This window comes from Rhinoderma darwinii, unplaced genomic scaffold, assembly GCF_050947455.1.
Source record: "Rhinoderma darwinii isolate aRhiDar2 unplaced genomic scaffold, aRhiDar2.hap1 Scaffold_1894, whole genome shotgun sequence".
Taxonomy (NCBI): Eukaryota; Metazoa; Chordata; class Amphibia; order Anura; family Rhinodermatidae; genus Rhinoderma; species Rhinoderma darwinii.
Genome location: NW_027462264.1, coordinates 1 through 18,032, shown reverse-complemented (window position 1 = coordinate 18,032; position 18,032 = coordinate 1). Strand labels below are relative to the sequence as shown.

Here is an 18,032-nt window from a genome sequence, read left to right as displayed (position 1 = left end):
AAAAGGACTATGGATTAAAGCATTTAATGTCAATGGCCATTCTAAGCTGAATGTGCCTGCTCTCGTCAGATCGCAGAAGTTACACAGCTTAAGGCCTCGCTAGTACCAGTGTGGGACACTGTCTGGGAATCCGGGGTGCGGTTGACTTTTTATTATGTTGTTTAGATTTTGTTTCACAATCGATTAAAAAGGACTATGGATTAAAGTCTTTAATGTCAATGGCCATTCTAAGCTGAATGTGCCTGCTTTTGTCAGATCGCAGAAGTTACACAGCTTAAGGCCTCGCTAGTACCAGTGTGGGAGACTGTCTGGGAATCCGTGGTGCGGTTGACTTTTTATTATGTCGTTTAGATTTTGTTTCACAATAGATTAAATAGGACTATGGATTAAAGCATTTAACGTCAATGGCCATTCTAAGCTGAATGTGCCTGCTCTTGTCAGAACGCAGAAGTTACACAGCTTAAGGCCTCGCTAGTACCAGTGTGGGAGACTGTCTGGGAATCCGTGGTGCGGTTGACTTTTTATTATGTCGTTTAGATTTTGTTTCACAATAGATTAAATAGGACTATGGATTAAAGCATTTAACGTCAATGGCCATTCTAAGCTGAATGTGCCTGCTCTCGTCAGATCGCAGAAGTTACACAGCTTAAGGCCTCGCTAGTACCAGTGTGGGAGACTGTCTGGGAATCCGTGGTGCAGTTGACTTTTTATTATGCCGTTTAGATTTTGTTTCACAATAGATTAAATAGGACTATGGATTAAAGCATTTAACGTCAATGGCCATTCTAAGCTGAATGTGCCTGCTCTCGTCAGATCGCAGAAGTTACACAGCTTAAGGCCTCGCTAGTACCAGTGTGGGAGGCTGTCTGGGAATCCGTGGTGCGGTTGCCTTTTTATTATGTCGTTTAGATTTTGTTTCACAATCGATTAAAAAGGACTATGGATTAAAGTATTTAATGTCAATGGCCATTCTAAGCTGAATGTGCCTGCTTTCGTCAGATCGCAGAAGTTACACAGTTTAAGGCCTCGCTAGTACCAGTGTGGGAGACTGTCTGGGAATCCGTGGTGCGGTTGACTTTTTATTATGTCGTTTAGATTTTGTTTCACAATCGATTAAAAAGGACTTTGGATTAAAGCATTTAATGTCAGTGGCCATTCTAAGCTGAATGTGCCTGCTCTCGTCAGATCGCAGAAGTTACACAGCTTAAGGCCTCGCTAGTAGCAGTGTGGGAGACTGTCTGGGAATCCGTGGTGCGGTTGACTTTTTATTATGTTGTTTAGATTTTGTTTCACAATAGATTAAATAGGACTATGGATTAAGGCTTTTAATGTCAATGGCCATTCTAAGCTGAATGTGCCTGCTCTCGTCAGATCGCAGAAGTTACACAGCTTAAGGCCTCGCTAGTACCAGTGTGGGAGACTGTCTGGGAATCCGTGGTGCGGTTGACTTTTTATTATGTTGTTTAGATTTTGTTTCACAATCGATTAAAAAGGACTATGGATTAAAACATTTAATGTCAATGGCCATTCTAAGCTGAATGTGCCTGCTCTCGTTAGATCGCAGAAGTTACGCAGCTTAGTGCCTCGCTAGTACCAGTGTGGGAGACTGTCTGGGAATCCGTGGTGCGGTTGACTTTTTATTATGTTGTTTAGATTTTGTTTCACAATAGATTAAATAGGACTATGGATTAAAGCATTTAAAGTCAATGGCCATTCTAAGCTGAATGTGCCTGCTCTCGTCAGATCGCAGAAGTTACACAGCTTAAGGCCTCGCTAGTACCAGTGTGGGAGACTGTCTGGGAATCCGTGGTGCGGTTGAATTTTTATTATGTCGTTTAGATTTTGTTTCACAATCGATTAAAAAGGACTATGGATTAAAGCATTTAATGTCAATGGCCATTCTAAGATGAATGTCCCTGCTCTCGTCAGATCGCAGAAGTTACACAGCTTAAGGCCTCGCTAGTACCAGTGTGGGAGACTGTCTGGGAATCCGTGGTGCGGTTGACTTTTTATTATGTCGTTTAGATTTTGTTTCACAATCGATTAAAAAGGACTATAAATTAAAGCATTTAACGTCAATGGCCATTCTAAGCTGAATGTGCCTGCTCTCGTCAGATCGCAGAAGTTACACAGCTTAAGGCCTCGCTAGTATCAGTGTGGGAGACTGTCTGGGAATCCGTGGTGCGGTTGACTTTTTACTATGTTGTTTAGATTTTGTTTCACAATAGATTAAATAGGACTATGGATTAAGACTTTTAATGTCAATGGCCATTCTAAGCTGAATGTGCCTGCTCTCGTCAGATCGCAGAAGTTACACAGCTTAAGGCCTCGCTAGTAACAGTGTGGGAGACTGTCTGGGAATCCGTGGTGCGGTTGAATTTTTATTATGTCGTTTAGATTTTGTTTCACAATCGATTAAAAAGGACTATGGATTAAAGCATTTAATGTCAATGGCCATTCTAAGCTGGATGTGCCTGCTCTCGTTAGATCGCAGAAGTTACACAGCTTAACGCCTCGCTAGTACCAGTGTGGGAGACTGTCTGGGAATCCGTGGTGCGGTTGACTTTTTATTATGTCGTTTAGATTTTGTTTCACAATAGATTAAATAGGACTATGGATTAAAGCATTTAACATCAATGGCCATTCTAAGCTGAATTTGCCTGCTCTCGTCAGATCGCAGAAGTTACACAGCTTAAGGCCTCGCTAGTACCAGTGTGGGAGACTGTCTGGGAATCCGTGGTGCGGTCTAATTTTTATTATGTCGTTTAGATTTTGTTTCACAATCGATTAAAAAGGACTATGGATTAAAGCATTTAATGTCAATGGCCATTCTAAGCTGAATGTCCCTGCTCTTGTCAGATCGCAGAAGTTACACAGCTTAAGGCCTCGCTTGTACCAGTGTGGGAGACCGTCTGGGAATCCGTGGTGCGGTTGACTTTTTATTATGTCGTTTAGATTTTGTTTCACAATCGATTAAAAAGGACTATGGATTAAAGCATTTAATGTCAATGGCCATTCTAAGCTGAATGTGCCTGCTCTCGTCAGATCGCAGAAGTTACACAGCTTAAGGCCTCGCTTGTACCAGTGTGGGAGACTGTCTGGGAATCCGTGGTGCGGTTGACTTTTTATTATGTCGTTTAGATTTTGTTTCACAATCGATTAAAAAGGACTATGGATTAAAGCATTTAATGTCAATGGCCATTCTAAGCTGAATGTGCCTGCTCTCGTCAGATCGCAGAAGTTACACAGCTTAAGGCCTCGCTTGTACCAGTGTGGGAGACTGTCTGGTAATCCGTGGTGCTGTTGACTTTTTATTATGTCGTTTAGATTTTGTTTCACAATCGATTAAAAAGGACTATGGATTAAAGCATTTAATGTCAATGGCCATTCTAAGCTGAATGTGCCTGCTCTCGTCAGATTGCAGAAGTTACACAGCTTAAGGCCTCGCTAGTACCAGTGTGGGAGACTGTCTGGGAATCCGGGGTGCGGTTGACTTTTTATTATGTCGTTTAGATTTTGTTTCACAATAGATTAAATAGGACTATGGATTAAAGCATTTCACGTCAATGGCCATTCTAAGCTGAATGTGCCTGCTCTCGTCAGAACGCAGAAGGTACACAGCTTAAAGCCTCGCTAGTACCAGTGTGGGAAACTGTCTGGGAATCCGTGGTGCGGTTGCATTTTTATTATGTCGTTTAGATTTTGTTTCACAATCGATTAAATAGGACTATGGATTAAGGCTTTTAATGTCAATGGCCATTCTAAGCTGAATGTGCCTGCTCTCGTCAGATCGCAGAAGTTACACAGCTTAAGGCCTCGCTAGTACCAGTGTGGGAGACTGTCTGGGAATCCGAGGTGCGGATGACTTTTTATTATGTCGTTTAGATTTTGTTTCACAATAGATTAAATAGGACTATGGATTAAAGCATTTAACGTCAATGGCCATTCTAAGCTGAATGTGCCTGCTCTCGTCAGATCGCAGAAGTTACACAGCTTAAGGCCTCGCTAGTACCAGTGTGGGAGACTGTCTGGGAATCCGTGGTGCGGTTGAATTTTTATTATGTCGTTTAGATTTTGTTTCACAATCGATTAAAAAGGACTATGGATTAAAGCATTTAATGTCAATGGCCATTCTAAGCTGAAAGTCCCTGCTCTCGTCAGATCGCAGAAGTTACACAGCTTAAGGCCTCGCTAGTACCAGTGTGGGAGACTGTCTGGGAATCCGTGGTGCGGTTGACTTTTTATTATGTTGTTTCGATTTTGTTTCACAATAGATTAAATAGGACTATGGATTAAGGCTTTTAACGTCAATGGCCATTCTAAGCTGAATGTGCCAGCTCTCGTCAGATCGCAGAAGTTACACAGCTTAAGGCCTCGCTAGTACCCGTGTGGGAGACTGTCTGGGAATCCGTGGTGCGGTTGACTTTTTATTATGTCGTTTAGATTTTGTTTCACAATCGATTAAAAAGGACTATGGATTAAAGCATTTAATGTCAATGGCCGTTCTAAGCTGGATGTGCCTGCTCTCGTTAGATCGCAGAAGTTACACAGCTTAACGCCTCGCTAGTACCAGTGTGGGAGACTGTCTGGGAATCCGTGGTGCGGTTGACTTTTTATTATGTCGTTTAGATTTTGTTTCACAATAGATTAAATAGGACTATGGATTAAAGCATTTAACGTCAATGGCCATTCTAAGCTGAATGTGCCTGCTCTCGTCAGATCGCAGAAGTTACACAGCTTAAGGCCTCGCTAGTACCAGTGTGGGAGACTGTCTGGGAATCCGTGGTGCGGTTGACTTTTTATTATGTCGTTTAGATTTTGTTTCACAATCGATTAAAAAGGACTATGGATTAAAGCATTTAATGTCAATGGCCATTCTAAGCTGAAAGTCCCTTCTCTCGTCAGATCGCAGAAGTTACACAGCTTAAGGCCTCGCTAGTACCAGTGTGGGAGACTGTCTGGGAATCCGTGGTGCTGTTGACTTTTTATTATGTTGTTTAGATTTTGTTTCACAATAGATTAAATAGGACTATGGATTAAAGCATTTAACATCAATGGCCATTCTAAGCTGAATGTGCATGCTCTCGTCAGATCGCAGAAGTTACACAGCTTAAGGCCTCGCTAGTACCAGTGTGGGAGACTGTCTGGGAATCCGTGGTGCGGTCTAATTTTTATTATGTCGTTTAGATTTTGTTTCACAATCGATTAAAAAGGACTATGGATTAAAGCATTTAATGTCAATGGCCATTCTAAGCTGAATGTCCCTGCTCTCGTCAGATCGCAGAAGTTACACAGCTTAAGGCCTCGCTTGTACCAGTGTGGGAGACTGTCTGGGAATCCGTGGTGCGGTTGACTTTTTATTATGTCGTTTAGATTTTGTTTTACAATCGATTAAAAAGGACTATGGATTAAAGCATTTAATGTCAATGGCCATTCTAAGCTGAATGTGCCTGCTCTCGTCAGATCGCAGAAGTTACACAGCTTAAGGCCTCGCTAGTACCAGTGTGGGACACTGTCTGGGAATCCGGGGTGCGGTTGACTTTTTATTATGTTGTTTAGATTTTGTTTCACAATCGATTAAAAAGGACTATGGATTAAAGTCTTTAATGTCAATGGCCATTCTAAGCTGAATGTGCCTGCTTTTGTCAGATCGCAGAAGTTACACAGCTTAAGGCCTCGCTAGTACCAGTGTGGGAGACTGTCTGGGAATCCGTGGTGCGGTTGACTTTTTATTATGTCGTTTAGATTTTGTTTCACAATAGATTAAATAGGACTATGGATTAAAGCATTTAACGTCAATGGCCATTCTAAGCTGAATGTGCCTGCTCTTGTCAGAACGCAGAAGTTACACAGCTTAAGGCCTCGCTAGTACCAGTGTGGGAGACTGTCTGGGAATCCGTGGTGCGGTTGACTTTTTATTATGTCGTTTAGATTTTGTTTCACAATAGATTAAATAGGACTATGGATTAAAGCATTTAACGTCAATGGCCATTCTAAGCTGAATGTGCCTGCTCTCGTCAGATCGCAGAAGTTACACAGCTTAAGGCCTCGCTAGTACCAGTGTGGGAGACTGTCTGGGAATCCGTGGTGCAGTTGACTTTTTATTATGCCGTTTAGATTTTGTTTCACAATAGATTAAATAGGACTATGGATTAAAGCATTTAACGTCAATGGCCATTCTAAGCTGAATGTGCCTGCTCTCGTCAGATCGCAGAAGTTACACAGCTTAAGGCCTCGCTAGTACCAGTGTGGGAGGCTGTCTGGGAATCCGTGGTGCGGTTGCCTTTTTATTATGTCGTTTAGATTTTGTTTCACAATCGATTAAAAAGGACTATGGATTAAAGTATTTAATGTCAATGGCCATTCTAAGCTGAATGTGCCTGCTTTCGTCAGATCGCAGAAGTTACACAGTTTAAGGCCTCGCTAGTACCAGTGTGGGAGACTGTCTGGGAATCCGTGGTGCGGTTGACTTTTTATTATGTCGTTTAGATTTTGTTTCACAATCGATTAAAAAGGACTTTGGATTAAAGCATTTAATGTCAGTGGCCATTCTAAGCTGAATGTGCCTGCTCTCGTCAGATCGCAGAAGTTACACAGCTTAAGGCCTCGCTAGTACCAGTGTGGGAGACTGTCTGGGAATCCGTGGTGCGGTTGACTTTTTATTATGTTGTTTAGATTTTGTTTCACAATAGATTAAATAGGACTATGGATTAAGGCTTTTAATGTCAATGGCCATTCTAAGCTGAATGTGCCTGCTCTCGTCAGATCGCAGAAGTTACACAGCTTAAGGCCTCGCTAGTACCAGTGTGGGAGACTGTCTGGGAATCCGTGGTGCGGTTGACTTTTTATTATGTTGTTTAGATTTTGTTTCACAATCGATTAAAAAGGACTATGGATTAAAACATTTAATGTCAATGGCCATTCTAAGCTGAATGTGCCTGCTCTCGTTAGATCGCAGAAGTTACGCAGCTTAGTGCCTCGCTAGTACCAGTGTGGGAGACTGTCTGGGAATCCGTGGTGCGGTTGACTTTTTATTATGTTGTTTAGATTTTGTTTCACAATAGATTAAATAGGACTATGGATTAAAGCATTTAAAGTCAATGGCCATTCTAAGCTGAATGTGCCTGCTCTCGTCAGATCGCAGAAGTTACACAGCTTAAGGCCTCGCTAGTACCAGTGTGGGAGACTGTCTGGGAATCCGTGGTGCGGTTGAATTTTTATTATGTCGTTTAGATTTTGTTTCACAATCGATTAAAAAGGACTATGGATTAAAGCATTTAATGTCAATGGCCATTCTAAGATGAATGTCCCTGCTCTCGTCAGATCGCAGAAGTTACACAGCTTAAGGCCTCGCTAGTACCAGTGTGGGAGACTGTCTGGGAATCCGTGGTGCGGTTGACTTTTTATTATGTCGTTTAGATTTTGTTTCACAATCGATTAAAAAGGACTATAAATTAAAGCATTTAACGTCAATGGCCATTCTAAGCTGAATGTGCCTGCTCTCGTCAGATCGCAGAAGTTACACAGCTTAAGGCCTCGCTAGTATCAGTGTGGGAGACTGTCTGGGAATCCGTGGTGCGGTTGACTTTTTACTATGTTGTTTAGATTTTGTTTCACAATAGATTAAATAGGACTATGGATTAAGACTTTTAATGTCAATGGCCATTCTAAGCTGAATGTGCCTGCTCTCGTCAGATCGCAGAAGTTACACAGCTTAAGGCCTCGCTAGTAACAGTGTGGGAGACTGTCTGGGAATCCGTGGTGCGGTTGAATTTTTATTATGTCGTTTAGATTTTGTTTCACAATCGATTAAAAAGGACTATGGATTAAAGCATTTAATGTCAATGGCCATTCTAAGCTGGATGTGCCTGCTCTCGTTAGATCGCAGAAGTTACACAGCTTAACGCCTCGCTAGTACCAGTGTGGGAGACTGTCTGGGAATCCGTGGTGCGGTTGACTTTTTATTATGTCGTTTAGATTTTGTTTCACAATAGATTAAATAGGACTATGGATTAAAGCATTTAACATCAATGGCCATTCTAAGCTGAATTTGCCTGCTCTCGTCAGATCGCAGAAGTTACACAGCTTAAGGCCTCGCTAGTACCAGTGTGGGAGACTGTCTGGGAATCCGTGGTGCGGTCTAATTTTTATTATGTCGTTTAGATTTTGTTTCACAATCGATTAAAAAGGACTATGGATTAAAGCATTTAATGTCAATGGCCATTCTAAGCTGAATGTCCCTGCTCTCGTCAGATCGCAGAAGTTACACAGCTTAAGGCCTCGCTTGTACCAGTGTGGGAGACTGTCTGGGAATCCGTGGTGCGGTTGACTTTTTATTATGTCGTTTAGATTTTGTTTCACAATCGATTAAAAAGGACTATGGATTAAAGCATTTAATGTCAATGGCCATTCTAAGCTGAATGTGCCTGCTCTCGTCAGATCGCAGAAGTTACACAGCTTAAGGCCTCGCTTGTACCAGTGTGGGAGACTGTCTGGGAATCCGTGGTGCGGTTGACTTTTTATTATGTCGTTTAGATTTTGTTTCACAATCGATTAAAAAGGACTATGGATTAAAGCATTTAATGTCAATGGCCATTCTAAGCTGAATGTGCCTGCTCTCGTCAGATTGCAGAAGTTACACAGCTTAAGGCCTCGCTAGTACCAGTGTGGGAGACTGTCTGGGAATCCGGGGTGCGGTTGACTTTTTATTATGTCGTTTAGATTTTGTTTCACAATAGATTAAATAGGACTATGGATTAAAGCATTTCACGTCAATGGCCATTCTAAGCTGAATGTGCCTGCTCTCGTCAGAACGCAGAAGGTACACAGCTTAAAGCCTCGCTAGTACCAGTGTGGGAAACTGTCTGGGAATCCGTGGTGCGGTTGCATTTTTATTATGTCGTTTAGATTTTGTTTCACAATCGATTAAATAGGACTATGGATTAAGGCTTTTAATGTCAATGGCCATTCTAAGCTGAATGTGCCTGCTCTCGTCAGATCGCAGAAGTTACACAGCTTAAGGCCTCGCTAGTACCAGTGTGGGAGACTGTCTGGGAATCCGTGGTGCGGTTGACTTTTTATTATGTCGTTTAGATTTTGTTTCACAATAGATTAAATAGGACTATGGATTAAAGCATTTAACGTCAATGGCCATTCTAAGCTGAATGTGCCTGCTCTCGTCAGATCGCAGAAGTTACACAGCTTAAGGCCTCGCTAGTACCAGTGTGGGAGACTGTCTGGGAATCCGTGGTGCGGTTGAATTTTTATTATGTCGTTTAGATTTTGTTTCACAATCGATTAAAAAGGACTATGGATTAAAGCATTTAATGTCAATGGCCATTCTAAGCTGAAAGTCCCTGCTCTCGTCAGATCGCAGAAGTTACACAGCTTAAGGCCTCGCTAGTACCAGTGTGGGAGACTGTCTGGGAATCCGTGGTGCGGTTGACTTTTTATTATGTTGTTTCGATTTTGTTTCACAATAGATTAAATAGGACTATGGATTAAGGCTTTTAACGTCAATGGCCATTCTAAGCTGAATGTGCCCGCTCTCGTCAGATCGCAGAAGTTACACAGCTTAAGGCCTCGCTAGTACCCGTGTGGGAGACTGTCTGGGAATCCGTGGTGCGGTTGACTTTTTATTATGTCGTTTAGATTTTGTTTCACAATCGATTAAAAAGGACTATGGATTAAAGCATTTAATGTCAATGGCCGTTCTAAGCTGGATGTGCCTGCTCTCGTTAGATCGCAGAAGTTACACAACTTAACGCCTCGCTAGTACCAGTGTGGGAGACTGTCTGGGAATCCGTGGTGCGGTTGCCTTTTTATTATGTCGTTTAGATTTTGTTTCACAATAGATTAAATAGGACTATGGATTAAAGCATTTAACGTCAATGGCCATTCTAAGCTGAATGTGCCTGCTCTCGTCAGATCGCAGAAGTTACACAGCTTAAGGCCTCGCTAGTACCAGTGTGGGAGACTGTCTGGGAATCCGTGGTGCGGTTGACTTTTTATTATGTCGTTTAGATTTTGTTTCACAATCGATTAAAAAGGACTATGGATTAAAGCATTTAATGTCAATGGCCATTCTAAGCTGAAAGTCCCTTCTCTCGTCAGATCGCAGAAGTTACACAGCTTAAGGCCTCGCTAGTACCAGTGTGGGAGACTGTCTGGGAATCCGTGGTGCTGTTGACTTTTTATTATGTTGTTTAGATTTTGTTTCACAATAGATTAAATAGGACTATGGATTAAAGCATTTAACATCAATGGCCATTCTAAGCTGAATGTGCATGCTCTCGTCAGATCGCAGAAGTTACACAGCTTAAGGCCTCGCTAGTACCAGTGTGGGAGACTGTCTGGGAATCCGTGGTGCGGTCTAATTTTTATTATGTCGTTTAGATTTTGTTTCACAATCGATTAAAAAGGACTATGGATTAAAGCATTTAATGTCAATGGCCATTCTAAGCTGAATGTCCCTGCTCTCGTCAGATCGCAGAAGTTACACAGCTTAAGGCCTCGCTTGTACCAGTGTGGGAGACTGTCTGGGAATCCGTGGTGCGGTTGATTTTTTATTATGTCGTTTAGATTTTGTTTTACAATCGATTAAAAAGGACTATGGATTAAAGCATTTAATGTCAATGGCCATTCTAAGCTGAATGTGCCTGCTCTCGTCAGATCGCAGAAGTTACACAGCTTAAGGCCTCGCTAGTACCAGTGTGGGACACTGTCTGGGAATCCGGGGTGCGGTTGACTTTTTATTATGTTGTTTAGATTTTGTTTCACAATAGATTAAATAGGACTATGGATTAAAGCTTTTAATGTCAATGGCCATTCTAAGCTGAATGTGCCTGCTCTCGTCAGATCGCAGAAGTTACACAGCTTAAGGCCTCGCTAGTACCAGTGTGGGAGACTGTCTGGGAATCCGTGGTGCGGTTGACTTTTTATTATGTCGTTTAGATTTTGTTTCACAATAGATTAAATAGGACTATGGATTAAAGCATTTAACGTCAATGGCCATTCTAAGCTGAATGTGCCTGCTTTCGTCAGATCGCAGAAGTTACACAGCTTAAGGCCTCGCTAGTACCAGTGTGGGAGACTGTCTGGGAATCCGTGGTGCGGTTGACTTTTTATTATGTCGTTTAGATTTTGTTTCACAATCGATTAAAAAGGACTATGGATTAAAGCATTTAATGTCAATGGCCATTCTAAGCTGAAAGTCCCTGCTCTCGTCAGATCGCAGAAGTTACACAGCTTAAGGCCTCGCTAGTACCAGTGTGGGAGACTGTCTGGGAATCCGTGGTGCGGTTGTCTTTTTATTATGTTTAGATTTTGTTTCACAATAGATTAAATAGGACTATGGATTAAGGCTTTTAATGTCAACGGCCATTCTAAGCTGAATGTGCCTGCTCTCGTCAGATCGCAGAAGTTACACAGCTTAAGGCCTCGCTAGTACCAGTGTGGGAGACTGTCTGGGAATCCGTGGTGCGGTTGAATTTTTATTATGTCGTTTAGATTTTGTTTCACAATCGATTAAAAAGGACTATGGATTAAAGCATTTAATGTCAATGGCCATTCTAAGCTGAATGTCCCTGCTCTCGTCAGATCGCAGAAGTTACACAGCTTAAGGTCTCGCTAGTACCAGTGTGGGAGACTGTCTGGGAATCCGTGGTGCGGTTGACTTTTTATTATGTCGTTTAGATTTTGTTTCACAATCGATTAAAAAGGACTATGGATTAAAGCATTCAATGTCAATGGCCATTCTAAGCTGAATGTGCCTGCATCTCGTCAGATCGCAGAAGTTACACAGCTTAAGTCCTCGCTAGTACCAGTGTGGGAGACTGTCTGGGAATCCGTGGTGCGGTTGACTTTTTATTATGTCGTTTAGATTTTGTTTCACAATAGATTAAATAGGACTTTGGATTAAAGCATTTAACGTCAATGGCCATTCTAAGCTGAATGTGCCTGCTCTCGTCAGAACGCAGAAGTTACACAGCTTAAGGCCTCGCTAGTACCAGTGTGGTAGACTGTCTGGGAATCCGTGGTGCGGTTGAATTTTTATTATGTCGTTTAGATTTTGTTTCACAATCGATTAAAAAGGACTATGGATTAAAGCATTTAATGTCAATGGCCATTCTAAGCTGGATGTGCCTGCTCTCGTCAGATCGCAGAAGTTACACAGCTTAAGGCCTCGCTAGTACCAGTGTGGGAGACTGTCTGGGAATCCGTGGTGCGGTTGACTTTTTATTATGTTGTTTAGATTTTGTTTCACAATAGATTAAATAGGACTATGGATTAAGGCTTTTAATGTCAATGGCCATTCTAAGCTGAATGTGCCTGCTCTCGTCGGATCGCAGAAGTTACACAGCTTAAGGCCTCGCTAGTACCAGTGTGGGAGACTGTCTGGGAATCCGTGGTGCGGTTGACTTTTTATTATGTCGTTTAGATTTTGTTTCACAATCGATTAAAAAGGACTATGGATTAAAGCATTTAATGTCAATGGCCATTCTAAGCTGAATGTGCCTGCTCTCGTTAGATCGCAGAAGTTACGCAGCTTAACGCCTCGCTAGTACCAGTGTGGGAGACTGTCTGGGAATCCGTGGTGCGGTTGACTTTTTATTATGTCGTTTAGATTTTGTTTCACAATAGATTAAATAGGACTATGGATTAAAGCATTTAACGTCAATGGCCATTCTAAGCTGAATGTGCCTGCTCTCGTCAGATCGCAGAAGTTACACAGCTTAAGGCCTCGCTAGTACCAGTGTGGGAGACTGTCTGGGAATCCGTGGTGCGGTTGACTTTTTATTATGTCGTTTAGATTTTGTTTCACAATAGATTAAATAGGACTATGGATTAAAGCATTTAATGTCAATGGCCATTCTAAGCTGAATGTGCCTGCTCTCGTTAGATCGCAGAAGTTACGCAGCTTAACGCCTCGCTAGTACCAGTGTGGGAGACTGTCTGGGAATCCGTGGTGCGGTTGACTTTTTATTATGTCGTTTAGATTTTGTTTCACAATCGATTAAAAAGGACTATGGATTAAAGCATTTAATGTCAATGGCCATTCTAAGCTGAATGTGCCTGCTCTCGTCAGATCGCAGAAGTTACACAGCTTAAGGCCTCGCTAGTACCAGTGTGGGAGACTGTCTGGGAATCCGTGGTGAGGTTGACTTTTTATTATGTCGTTTAGATTTTGTTTCACAATAGATTAAATAGGACTATGGATTAAAGCATTTAACGTCAATGGCCATTCTAAGCTGAATGTGCCTGCTCTCGTCAGAACGCAGAAGTTACACAGCTTAAGGCCTCGCTAGTACCAGTGTGGGAGACTGTCTGGGAATCCGTGGTGCGGTTGAATTTTTATTATGTCGTTTAGATTTTGTTTCACAATCGATTAAAAAGGACTATGGATTAAAGCATTTAATGTCAATGGCCATTCTAAGCTGAATGTCCCTGCTCTCGTCAGATCGCAGGAGTTACACAGCTTAAGGCCTCGCTAGTACCAGTGTGGGAGACTGTCTGTGAATCCGTGGTGCGGTTGACTTTTTATTATGTTGTTTAGATTTTGTTTCACAATAGATTAAATAGGACTATGGATTAAGGCTTTTAATGTCAATGGCCATTCTAAGCTGAATGTGCCTGCTCTCGTCAGATCGCAGAAGTTACACAGCTTAAGGCCTCGCTAGTACCAGTGTGGGAGACTGTCTGGGAATCCGTGGTGCGGTTGACTTTTTATTATGTCGTTTAGATTTTGTTTCACAATAGATTAAATAGGACTATGGATTAAAGCATTTAACGTCAATGGCTATTCTAAGCTGAATGTGCCTGCTCTCGTCAGATCGCAGAAGTTACACAGCTTAAGGCCTCGCTAGTACCATTGTGGGAGACTGTCTTGGAATCCGTGGTGCGGTTGAATTTTTATTATGTCGTTTAGATTTTGTTTCACAATCGATTAAAAAGGACTATGGATTAAAGCTTTTAATGTCAATGGCCATTCTAAGCTGAATGTGCCTGCTCTCGTCAGATCGCAGAAGTTACACAGCTTAAAGCCTCGCTAGTACCAGTGTGGGAGACTGTCTTGGAATCCGTGGTGCGGTTGACTTTTTATTATGTCGTTTAGATTTTGTTTCACAATCGATTAAAAAGGACTATGGATTAAAGCATTTAATGTCAATGGCCATTCTAAGCTGAATGTGCCTGCTCTCATTAGATCGCAGAAGTTACACAGCTTAACGCCTCGCTAGTACCAGTGTGGGAGACTGTCTGGGAATCCGTGGTGCGGTTGACTTTTTATTATGTCGTTAAGATTTTGTTTCACAATAGATTAAAAAGGACTATGGATTAAAGCATTTAATGTCAATGGCCATTCTAAGCTGAATGTGCCTGCTCTCGTCAGATCGCAGAAGTTACACAGCTTAAGGCCTCGCTAGTACCAGTGTGGGAGACTGTCTGGGAATCCGGGGTGCGGTTGACTTTTTATTATGTCGTTTAGATTTTGTTTCACAATCGATTAAAAAGGACTATGGATTAAAGCATTTAATGTCAATGGCCATTCTAAGCTGAATGTGCCTTCTCTCGTTAGATCGCAGAAGTTACATAGCTTAACGCCTCGCTAGTACCAGTGTGGGAGACTTTTTATTATGTCGTTTAGATTTTGTTTCACAATAGATTAAATAGGACTATGGATTAAAGCATTTACCGTCAATGGCCATTCTAAGCTGAATGTGCCTGCTCTCGTCAGATCGCAGAAGTTACACAGCTTAAGGCCTCGCTAGTACCAGTGTGGGAGACTGTCTGGGAATCCGTGGTGCGGTTGAATTTTTATTATGTCGTTTAGATTTTGTTTCACAATAGATTAAATAGGACTATGGATTAAAGCATATAACGTCAATGGCCATTCTAAGCTGAATGTGCCTGCTCTCGTCAGAACGCAGAAGTTACACAGCTTAAGGCCTCGCTAGTACCAGTGTGGGAGACTGTCTGGGAATCCGTGGTGCGCTTGACTTTTTATTATGTTGTTTAGATTTTGTTTCACAATAGATTAAATAGGACTACGGATTAAGGCTTTTAATGTCAATGGCCATTCTAAGCTGAATGTCCCTGCTCTCGTCAGATCGCAGAAGTTACACAGCTTAAGGCCTCGCTAGTACCAGTGTGGGAGACTGTCTGGGAATCCGTGGTGCGGTTGACTTTTTATTATGTCGTTTAGATTTTGTTTCACAATCGATTAAAAAGGACTATGGATTAAAGCATTTAATGTCAATGGCCATTCTAAGCTGAATGTGCCTGCTCTCGTCAGATCGCAGAAGTTACACAGCTTAAGGCCTCGCTAGTACCAGTGTGGGTGACTGTCTGTGAATCCGTGGTGCGGTTGACTTCTTATTATGTCATTTAGATATTGTTTCACAATCGATTAAAAAGGACTATGGATTAAAGCATTTAATGTCAATGGCCATTCTAAGCTGAATGTGCCTGCTCTCGTTAGATCGCAGAAGTTACATAGCTTAACGCCTCGCTAGTACCAGTGTGGGAGACTGTCTGGGAATCCGTGATGCGGTTGACTTTTTATTATGTCGTTTAGATTTTGTTTCACAATAGATTAAATAGGACTATGGATTAAAGCATTTAACGTCAATGGCCATTCTAAGCTGAATGTGCCTGCTCTCGTCAGATCGCAGAAGTTACACGGCTTAAGGCCTCACTAGTACCAGTGTGGGAGACTGTCTGGGAATCCGTGGTGCGGTTGACTTCTTATTATGTCGTTTAGATTTTGTTTCACAATCGATTAAAAAGGACTATGGATTAAAGCATTTAATGTCAATGGCCATTCTAAGCTGAATGTGCCTGCTCTCGTTAGATCGCAGAAATTACATAGCTTAACGCCTCGCTAGTACCAGTGTGGGAGACTGTCTGGGAATCCGTGGTGCGGTTGACTTTTTATTATGTCGTTTAGATTTTGTTTCACAATAGATTAAATAGGACTATGGATTAAAGCATTTACCGTCAATGGCCATTCTAAGCTGAATGTGCCTGCTCTCGTCAGATCGCAGAAGTTACACAGCTTAAGGCCTCGCTAGTACCAGTGTGGGAGACTGTCTGGGAATCCGTGGTGCGGTTGAATTTTTATTATGTCGTTTAGATTTTGTTTCACAATCGATTAAAAAGGACTATGGATTAAAGCATTTAATGTCAATGGCCATTCTAAGCTGAATGCCCCTGCTCTCGTCAGATCGCAGAAGTTACACAGCCTAAGGCCTCGCTAGTACCAGTGTGGGAGACTGTCTGGGAATCCGTGGTGCGGTTGACTTTTTATTATGTTCGTTAGATTTTGTTTCACAATAGATTAAATAGGACTATGGATTAAAGCATTTAATGTCAATGGCCATTCTAAGCTGAATGAGCCTGCTCTTGTCAAATTGCAGAAGTTACACAGCTTAAGGCCTCGCTAGTACCAGTGTGGGAGACTGTCTGGGAATCCGTGGTGCGGTTGACTTTTTATTATGTTGTTTAGATTTTGTTTCACAATAGATTAAATAGGACTATGGATTAAGGCGTTTAATGTCAATGGCCATTCTAAGCTGAGTGTGCCTGCTCTCGTCAGATCGCAGAAGTTACACAGCTTAAGGCCTCGCTAGTACCAGTGTGGGAGACTGTCTGTGAATCCGTGGTGCGGTTGACTTCTTATTATGTCGTTTAGATTTTGTTTCACAATCGATTAAAAAGGACTATGGATTAAAGCATTTAATGTCAATGGCCATTCTAAGCTGAATGTGCCTGCTCTCGTTAGATCGCAGAAATTACATAGCTTAACGCCTCGCTAGTACCAGTGTGGGAGACTGTCTGGGAATCCGTGGTGCGGTTGACTTTTTATTATGTCGTTTAGATTTTGTTTCACAATAGATTAAATAGGACTATGGATTAAAGCATTTACCGTCAATGGCCATTCTAAGCTGAATGTGCCTGCTCTCGTCAGATCGCAGAAGTTACACAGCTTAAGGCCTCGCTAGTACCAGTGTGGGAGACTGTCTGGGAATCCGTGGTGCGGTTGAATTTTTATTATGTCGTTTAGATTTTGTTTCACAATCGATTAAAAAGGACTATGGATTAAAGCATTTAATGTCAATGGCCATTCTAAGCTGAATGCCCCTGCTCTCGTCAGATCGCAGAAGTTACACAGCCTAAGGCCTCGCTAGTACCAGTGTGGGAGACTGTCTGGGAATCCGTGGTGCGGTTGACTTTTTATTATGTTGTTTCGATTTTGTTTCACAATCGATTAAAAAGGACTATGGATTAAATCATTTAATGTCAATTGCCATTCTAAGCTGAATGTCCCTGCTCTCGTCAGATCGCAGAAGTTACACAGCTTAAGGCCTCACTAGTACCAGTGTGGGAGACTGTCTGGGAATCCGTGGTGCGGTTGACTTTTTATTATGTCGTTTAGATTTTGTTTCACAATCGATTAAAAAGGACTATGGATTAAAGCATTTAATGTCAATGGCCATTCTAAGCTGAATGTGCCTGCTCTCGTCAGATCGCAGAAGTTACACAGCTTAAGGCCTCGCTAGTACCAGTGTGGGAGACTGTCTGGAATCCGTGGTGCGGTTAACTTTTTATTATGTCGTTTAGATTTTGTTTCACAATAGATTAAATAGGACTATGGATTAAAGCATTTAACGTCAATGGCCATTCTAAGCTGAATGTGCCTGCTCTCGTCAGAACGCAGAAGTTACACAGCTTAAGGCCTCGCTAGTACCAGTGTGGGAGACTGTCTGGGAATCCGTGGTGCGCTTGACTTTTTATTATGTTGTTTAGATTTTGTTTCACAATAGATTAAAAAGGACTATGGATTAAAGCATTTAATGTCAATGGCCATTCTAAGCTGAATGTGCCTGCTCTCGTTAGATCGCAGAAGTTACATAGCTTAACGCCTCGCTAGTACCAGTGTGGGAGACTGTCTGAGAATCCGTGATGCGGTTGCCTTTTTATTATGTCGTTTATATTTTGTTTCACAATAGATTAAATAGGACTATGGATTAAAG

At 42.0% G+C, this 18,032-nt stretch overlaps 86 pseudogenes; all 86 read left to right on the top strand.

The window, feature by feature from the left end:
* Window positions 1-28: 28 nt before the first annotated feature.
* On the top strand, window positions 29-147 carry LOC142700585 (5S ribosomal RNA; annotated as a pseudogene).
* Window positions 148-214: 67 nt separating this feature from the next.
* LOC142700652 (5S ribosomal RNA) lies at window positions 215-333 on the top strand (annotated as a pseudogene).
* A 67-nt stretch (window positions 334-400) lies between these two features.
* On the top strand, window positions 401-519 carry LOC142700554 (5S ribosomal RNA; annotated as a pseudogene).
* Window positions 520-586: 67 nt separating this feature from the next.
* LOC142700728 (5S ribosomal RNA) lies at window positions 587-705 on the top strand (annotated as a pseudogene).
* Window positions 706-772: 67 nt separating this feature from the next.
* On the top strand, window positions 773-891 carry LOC142700627 (5S ribosomal RNA; annotated as a pseudogene).
* Window positions 892-958: 67 nt separating this feature from the next.
* LOC142700611 (5S ribosomal RNA) lies at window positions 959-1,077 on the top strand (annotated as a pseudogene).
* A 67-nt stretch (window positions 1,078-1,144) lies between these two features.
* On the top strand, window positions 1,145-1,263 carry LOC142700622 (5S ribosomal RNA; annotated as a pseudogene).
* A 67-nt stretch (window positions 1,264-1,330) lies between these two features.
* On the top strand, window positions 1,331-1,449 carry LOC142700705 (5S ribosomal RNA; annotated as a pseudogene).
* A 67-nt stretch (window positions 1,450-1,516) lies between these two features.
* LOC142700647 (5S ribosomal RNA) lies at window positions 1,517-1,635 on the top strand (annotated as a pseudogene).
* Window positions 1,636-1,702: 67 nt separating this feature from the next.
* LOC142700579 (5S ribosomal RNA) lies at window positions 1,703-1,821 on the top strand (annotated as a pseudogene).
* A 67-nt stretch (window positions 1,822-1,888) lies between these two features.
* LOC142700616 (5S ribosomal RNA) lies at window positions 1,889-2,007 on the top strand (annotated as a pseudogene).
* A 67-nt stretch (window positions 2,008-2,074) lies between these two features.
* Window positions 2,075-2,193, top strand: LOC142700564 (5S ribosomal RNA; annotated as a pseudogene).
* Window positions 2,194-2,260: 67 nt separating this feature from the next.
* On the top strand, window positions 2,261-2,379 carry LOC142700680 (5S ribosomal RNA; annotated as a pseudogene).
* Window positions 2,380-2,446: 67 nt separating this feature from the next.
* LOC142700665 (5S ribosomal RNA) lies at window positions 2,447-2,565 on the top strand (annotated as a pseudogene).
* Window positions 2,566-2,818: 253 nt separating this feature from the next.
* LOC142700607 (5S ribosomal RNA) lies at window positions 2,819-2,937 on the top strand (annotated as a pseudogene).
* Window positions 2,938-3,004: 67 nt separating this feature from the next.
* Window positions 3,005-3,123, top strand: LOC142700542 (5S ribosomal RNA; annotated as a pseudogene).
* A 67-nt stretch (window positions 3,124-3,190) lies between these two features.
* On the top strand, window positions 3,191-3,309 carry LOC142700596 (5S ribosomal RNA; annotated as a pseudogene).
* Window positions 3,310-3,376: 67 nt separating this feature from the next.
* On the top strand, window positions 3,377-3,495 carry LOC142700604 (5S ribosomal RNA; annotated as a pseudogene).
* Window positions 3,496-3,748: 253 nt separating this feature from the next.
* Window positions 3,749-3,867, top strand: LOC142700600 (5S ribosomal RNA; annotated as a pseudogene).
* Window positions 3,868-3,934: 67 nt separating this feature from the next.
* Window positions 3,935-4,053, top strand: LOC142700578 (5S ribosomal RNA; annotated as a pseudogene).
* Window positions 4,054-4,120: 67 nt separating this feature from the next.
* LOC142700730 (5S ribosomal RNA) lies at window positions 4,121-4,239 on the top strand (annotated as a pseudogene).
* Window positions 4,240-4,306: 67 nt separating this feature from the next.
* On the top strand, window positions 4,307-4,425 carry LOC142700636 (5S ribosomal RNA; annotated as a pseudogene).
* Window positions 4,426-4,492: 67 nt separating this feature from the next.
* Window positions 4,493-4,611, top strand: LOC142700700 (5S ribosomal RNA; annotated as a pseudogene).
* Window positions 4,612-4,678: 67 nt separating this feature from the next.
* On the top strand, window positions 4,679-4,797 carry LOC142700594 (5S ribosomal RNA; annotated as a pseudogene).
* Window positions 4,798-4,864: 67 nt separating this feature from the next.
* Window positions 4,865-4,983, top strand: LOC142700559 (5S ribosomal RNA; annotated as a pseudogene).
* Window positions 4,984-5,236: 253 nt separating this feature from the next.
* Window positions 5,237-5,355, top strand: LOC142700587 (5S ribosomal RNA; annotated as a pseudogene).
* Window positions 5,356-5,422: 67 nt separating this feature from the next.
* On the top strand, window positions 5,423-5,541 carry LOC142700583 (5S ribosomal RNA; annotated as a pseudogene).
* Window positions 5,542-5,608: 67 nt separating this feature from the next.
* On the top strand, window positions 5,609-5,727 carry LOC142700650 (5S ribosomal RNA; annotated as a pseudogene).
* Window positions 5,728-5,794: 67 nt separating this feature from the next.
* Window positions 5,795-5,913, top strand: LOC142700552 (5S ribosomal RNA; annotated as a pseudogene).
* Window positions 5,914-5,980: 67 nt separating this feature from the next.
* LOC142700727 (5S ribosomal RNA) lies at window positions 5,981-6,099 on the top strand (annotated as a pseudogene).
* Window positions 6,100-6,166: 67 nt separating this feature from the next.
* Window positions 6,167-6,285, top strand: LOC142700626 (5S ribosomal RNA; annotated as a pseudogene).
* Window positions 6,286-6,352: 67 nt separating this feature from the next.
* Window positions 6,353-6,471, top strand: LOC142700612 (5S ribosomal RNA; annotated as a pseudogene).
* Window positions 6,472-6,538: 67 nt separating this feature from the next.
* On the top strand, window positions 6,539-6,657 carry LOC142700747 (5S ribosomal RNA; annotated as a pseudogene).
* A 67-nt stretch (window positions 6,658-6,724) lies between these two features.
* On the top strand, window positions 6,725-6,843 carry LOC142700693 (5S ribosomal RNA; annotated as a pseudogene).
* A 67-nt stretch (window positions 6,844-6,910) lies between these two features.
* On the top strand, window positions 6,911-7,029 carry LOC142700646 (5S ribosomal RNA; annotated as a pseudogene).
* Window positions 7,030-7,096: 67 nt separating this feature from the next.
* On the top strand, window positions 7,097-7,215 carry LOC142700576 (5S ribosomal RNA; annotated as a pseudogene).
* A 67-nt stretch (window positions 7,216-7,282) lies between these two features.
* Window positions 7,283-7,401, top strand: LOC142700615 (5S ribosomal RNA; annotated as a pseudogene).
* A 67-nt stretch (window positions 7,402-7,468) lies between these two features.
* Window positions 7,469-7,587, top strand: LOC142700563 (5S ribosomal RNA; annotated as a pseudogene).
* Window positions 7,588-7,654: 67 nt separating this feature from the next.
* LOC142700679 (5S ribosomal RNA) lies at window positions 7,655-7,773 on the top strand (annotated as a pseudogene).
* A 67-nt stretch (window positions 7,774-7,840) lies between these two features.
* On the top strand, window positions 7,841-7,959 carry LOC142700664 (5S ribosomal RNA; annotated as a pseudogene).
* Window positions 7,960-8,212: 253 nt separating this feature from the next.
* LOC142700586 (5S ribosomal RNA) lies at window positions 8,213-8,331 on the top strand (annotated as a pseudogene).
* Window positions 8,332-8,398: 67 nt separating this feature from the next.
* Window positions 8,399-8,517, top strand: LOC142700543 (5S ribosomal RNA; annotated as a pseudogene).
* Window positions 8,518-8,584: 67 nt separating this feature from the next.
* Window positions 8,585-8,703, top strand: LOC142700603 (5S ribosomal RNA; annotated as a pseudogene).
* A 253-nt stretch (window positions 8,704-8,956) lies between these two features.
* Window positions 8,957-9,075, top strand: LOC142700681 (5S ribosomal RNA; annotated as a pseudogene).
* Window positions 9,076-9,142: 67 nt separating this feature from the next.
* LOC142700575 (5S ribosomal RNA) lies at window positions 9,143-9,261 on the top strand (annotated as a pseudogene).
* Window positions 9,262-9,328: 67 nt separating this feature from the next.
* On the top strand, window positions 9,329-9,447 carry LOC142700729 (5S ribosomal RNA; annotated as a pseudogene).
* Window positions 9,448-9,514: 67 nt separating this feature from the next.
* On the top strand, window positions 9,515-9,633 carry LOC142700635 (5S ribosomal RNA; annotated as a pseudogene).
* A 253-nt stretch (window positions 9,634-9,886) lies between these two features.
* Window positions 9,887-10,005, top strand: LOC142700669 (5S ribosomal RNA; annotated as a pseudogene).
* Window positions 10,006-10,072: 67 nt separating this feature from the next.
* LOC142700557 (5S ribosomal RNA) lies at window positions 10,073-10,191 on the top strand (annotated as a pseudogene).
* Window positions 10,192-10,444: 253 nt separating this feature from the next.
* On the top strand, window positions 10,445-10,563 carry LOC142700644 (5S ribosomal RNA; annotated as a pseudogene).
* Window positions 10,564-10,630: 67 nt separating this feature from the next.
* LOC142700584 (5S ribosomal RNA) lies at window positions 10,631-10,749 on the top strand (annotated as a pseudogene).
* Window positions 10,750-10,816: 67 nt separating this feature from the next.
* LOC142700656 (5S ribosomal RNA) lies at window positions 10,817-10,935 on the top strand (annotated as a pseudogene).
* A 67-nt stretch (window positions 10,936-11,002) lies between these two features.
* On the top strand, window positions 11,003-11,121 carry LOC142700556 (5S ribosomal RNA; annotated as a pseudogene).
* Window positions 11,122-11,188: 67 nt separating this feature from the next.
* LOC142700545 (5S ribosomal RNA) lies at window positions 11,189-11,307 on the top strand (annotated as a pseudogene).
* A 64-nt stretch (window positions 11,308-11,371) lies between these two features.
* On the top strand, window positions 11,372-11,490 carry LOC142700750 (5S ribosomal RNA; annotated as a pseudogene).
* Window positions 11,491-11,557: 67 nt separating this feature from the next.
* LOC142700605 (5S ribosomal RNA) lies at window positions 11,558-11,676 on the top strand (annotated as a pseudogene).
* Window positions 11,677-11,743: 67 nt separating this feature from the next.
* On the top strand, window positions 11,744-11,863 carry LOC142700703 (5S ribosomal RNA; annotated as a pseudogene).
* Window positions 11,864-11,930: 67 nt separating this feature from the next.
* On the top strand, window positions 11,931-12,049 carry LOC142700634 (5S ribosomal RNA; annotated as a pseudogene).
* Window positions 12,050-12,116: 67 nt separating this feature from the next.
* Window positions 12,117-12,235, top strand: LOC142700724 (5S ribosomal RNA; annotated as a pseudogene).
* A 67-nt stretch (window positions 12,236-12,302) lies between these two features.
* LOC142700749 (5S ribosomal RNA) lies at window positions 12,303-12,421 on the top strand (annotated as a pseudogene).
* A 67-nt stretch (window positions 12,422-12,488) lies between these two features.
* On the top strand, window positions 12,489-12,607 carry LOC142700641 (5S ribosomal RNA; annotated as a pseudogene).
* Window positions 12,608-12,674: 67 nt separating this feature from the next.
* Window positions 12,675-12,793, top strand: LOC142700642 (5S ribosomal RNA; annotated as a pseudogene).
* A 67-nt stretch (window positions 12,794-12,860) lies between these two features.
* On the top strand, window positions 12,861-12,979 carry LOC142700640 (5S ribosomal RNA; annotated as a pseudogene).
* A 67-nt stretch (window positions 12,980-13,046) lies between these two features.
* On the top strand, window positions 13,047-13,165 carry LOC142700601 (5S ribosomal RNA; annotated as a pseudogene).
* A 67-nt stretch (window positions 13,166-13,232) lies between these two features.
* On the top strand, window positions 13,233-13,351 carry LOC142700541 (5S ribosomal RNA; annotated as a pseudogene).
* Window positions 13,352-13,418: 67 nt separating this feature from the next.
* LOC142700667 (5S ribosomal RNA) lies at window positions 13,419-13,537 on the top strand (annotated as a pseudogene).
* A 67-nt stretch (window positions 13,538-13,604) lies between these two features.
* LOC142700630 (5S ribosomal RNA) lies at window positions 13,605-13,723 on the top strand (annotated as a pseudogene).
* Window positions 13,724-13,790: 67 nt separating this feature from the next.
* On the top strand, window positions 13,791-13,909 carry LOC142700684 (5S ribosomal RNA; annotated as a pseudogene).
* A 67-nt stretch (window positions 13,910-13,976) lies between these two features.
* Window positions 13,977-14,095, top strand: LOC142700672 (5S ribosomal RNA; annotated as a pseudogene).
* Window positions 14,096-14,162: 67 nt separating this feature from the next.
* On the top strand, window positions 14,163-14,281 carry LOC142700645 (5S ribosomal RNA; annotated as a pseudogene).
* A 67-nt stretch (window positions 14,282-14,348) lies between these two features.
* On the top strand, window positions 14,349-14,467 carry LOC142700737 (5S ribosomal RNA; annotated as a pseudogene).
* Window positions 14,468-14,693: 226 nt separating this feature from the next.
* On the top strand, window positions 14,694-14,812 carry LOC142700574 (5S ribosomal RNA; annotated as a pseudogene).
* A 67-nt stretch (window positions 14,813-14,879) lies between these two features.
* LOC142700551 (5S ribosomal RNA) lies at window positions 14,880-14,998 on the top strand (annotated as a pseudogene).
* A 67-nt stretch (window positions 14,999-15,065) lies between these two features.
* LOC142700739 (5S ribosomal RNA) lies at window positions 15,066-15,184 on the top strand (annotated as a pseudogene).
* Window positions 15,185-15,251: 67 nt separating this feature from the next.
* Window positions 15,252-15,370, top strand: LOC142700547 (5S ribosomal RNA; annotated as a pseudogene).
* A 253-nt stretch (window positions 15,371-15,623) lies between these two features.
* On the top strand, window positions 15,624-15,742 carry LOC142700540 (5S ribosomal RNA; annotated as a pseudogene).
* A 67-nt stretch (window positions 15,743-15,809) lies between these two features.
* LOC142700695 (5S ribosomal RNA) lies at window positions 15,810-15,928 on the top strand (annotated as a pseudogene).
* Window positions 15,929-15,995: 67 nt separating this feature from the next.
* Window positions 15,996-16,114, top strand: LOC142700573 (5S ribosomal RNA; annotated as a pseudogene).
* Window positions 16,115-16,181: 67 nt separating this feature from the next.
* Window positions 16,182-16,300, top strand: LOC142700549 (5S ribosomal RNA; annotated as a pseudogene).
* Window positions 16,301-16,553: 253 nt separating this feature from the next.
* LOC142700639 (5S ribosomal RNA) lies at window positions 16,554-16,672 on the top strand (annotated as a pseudogene).
* A 67-nt stretch (window positions 16,673-16,739) lies between these two features.
* Window positions 16,740-16,858, top strand: LOC142700694 (5S ribosomal RNA; annotated as a pseudogene).
* A 67-nt stretch (window positions 16,859-16,925) lies between these two features.
* LOC142700572 (5S ribosomal RNA) lies at window positions 16,926-17,044 on the top strand (annotated as a pseudogene).
* A 67-nt stretch (window positions 17,045-17,111) lies between these two features.
* LOC142700548 (5S ribosomal RNA) lies at window positions 17,112-17,230 on the top strand (annotated as a pseudogene).
* Window positions 17,231-17,297: 67 nt separating this feature from the next.
* Window positions 17,298-17,416, top strand: LOC142700738 (5S ribosomal RNA; annotated as a pseudogene).
* A 67-nt stretch (window positions 17,417-17,483) lies between these two features.
* On the top strand, window positions 17,484-17,601 carry LOC142700711 (5S ribosomal RNA; annotated as a pseudogene).
* Window positions 17,602-17,668: 67 nt separating this feature from the next.
* LOC142700550 (5S ribosomal RNA) lies at window positions 17,669-17,787 on the top strand (annotated as a pseudogene).
* The last annotated feature ends 245 nt before the right edge of the window (window positions 17,788-18,032 follow it).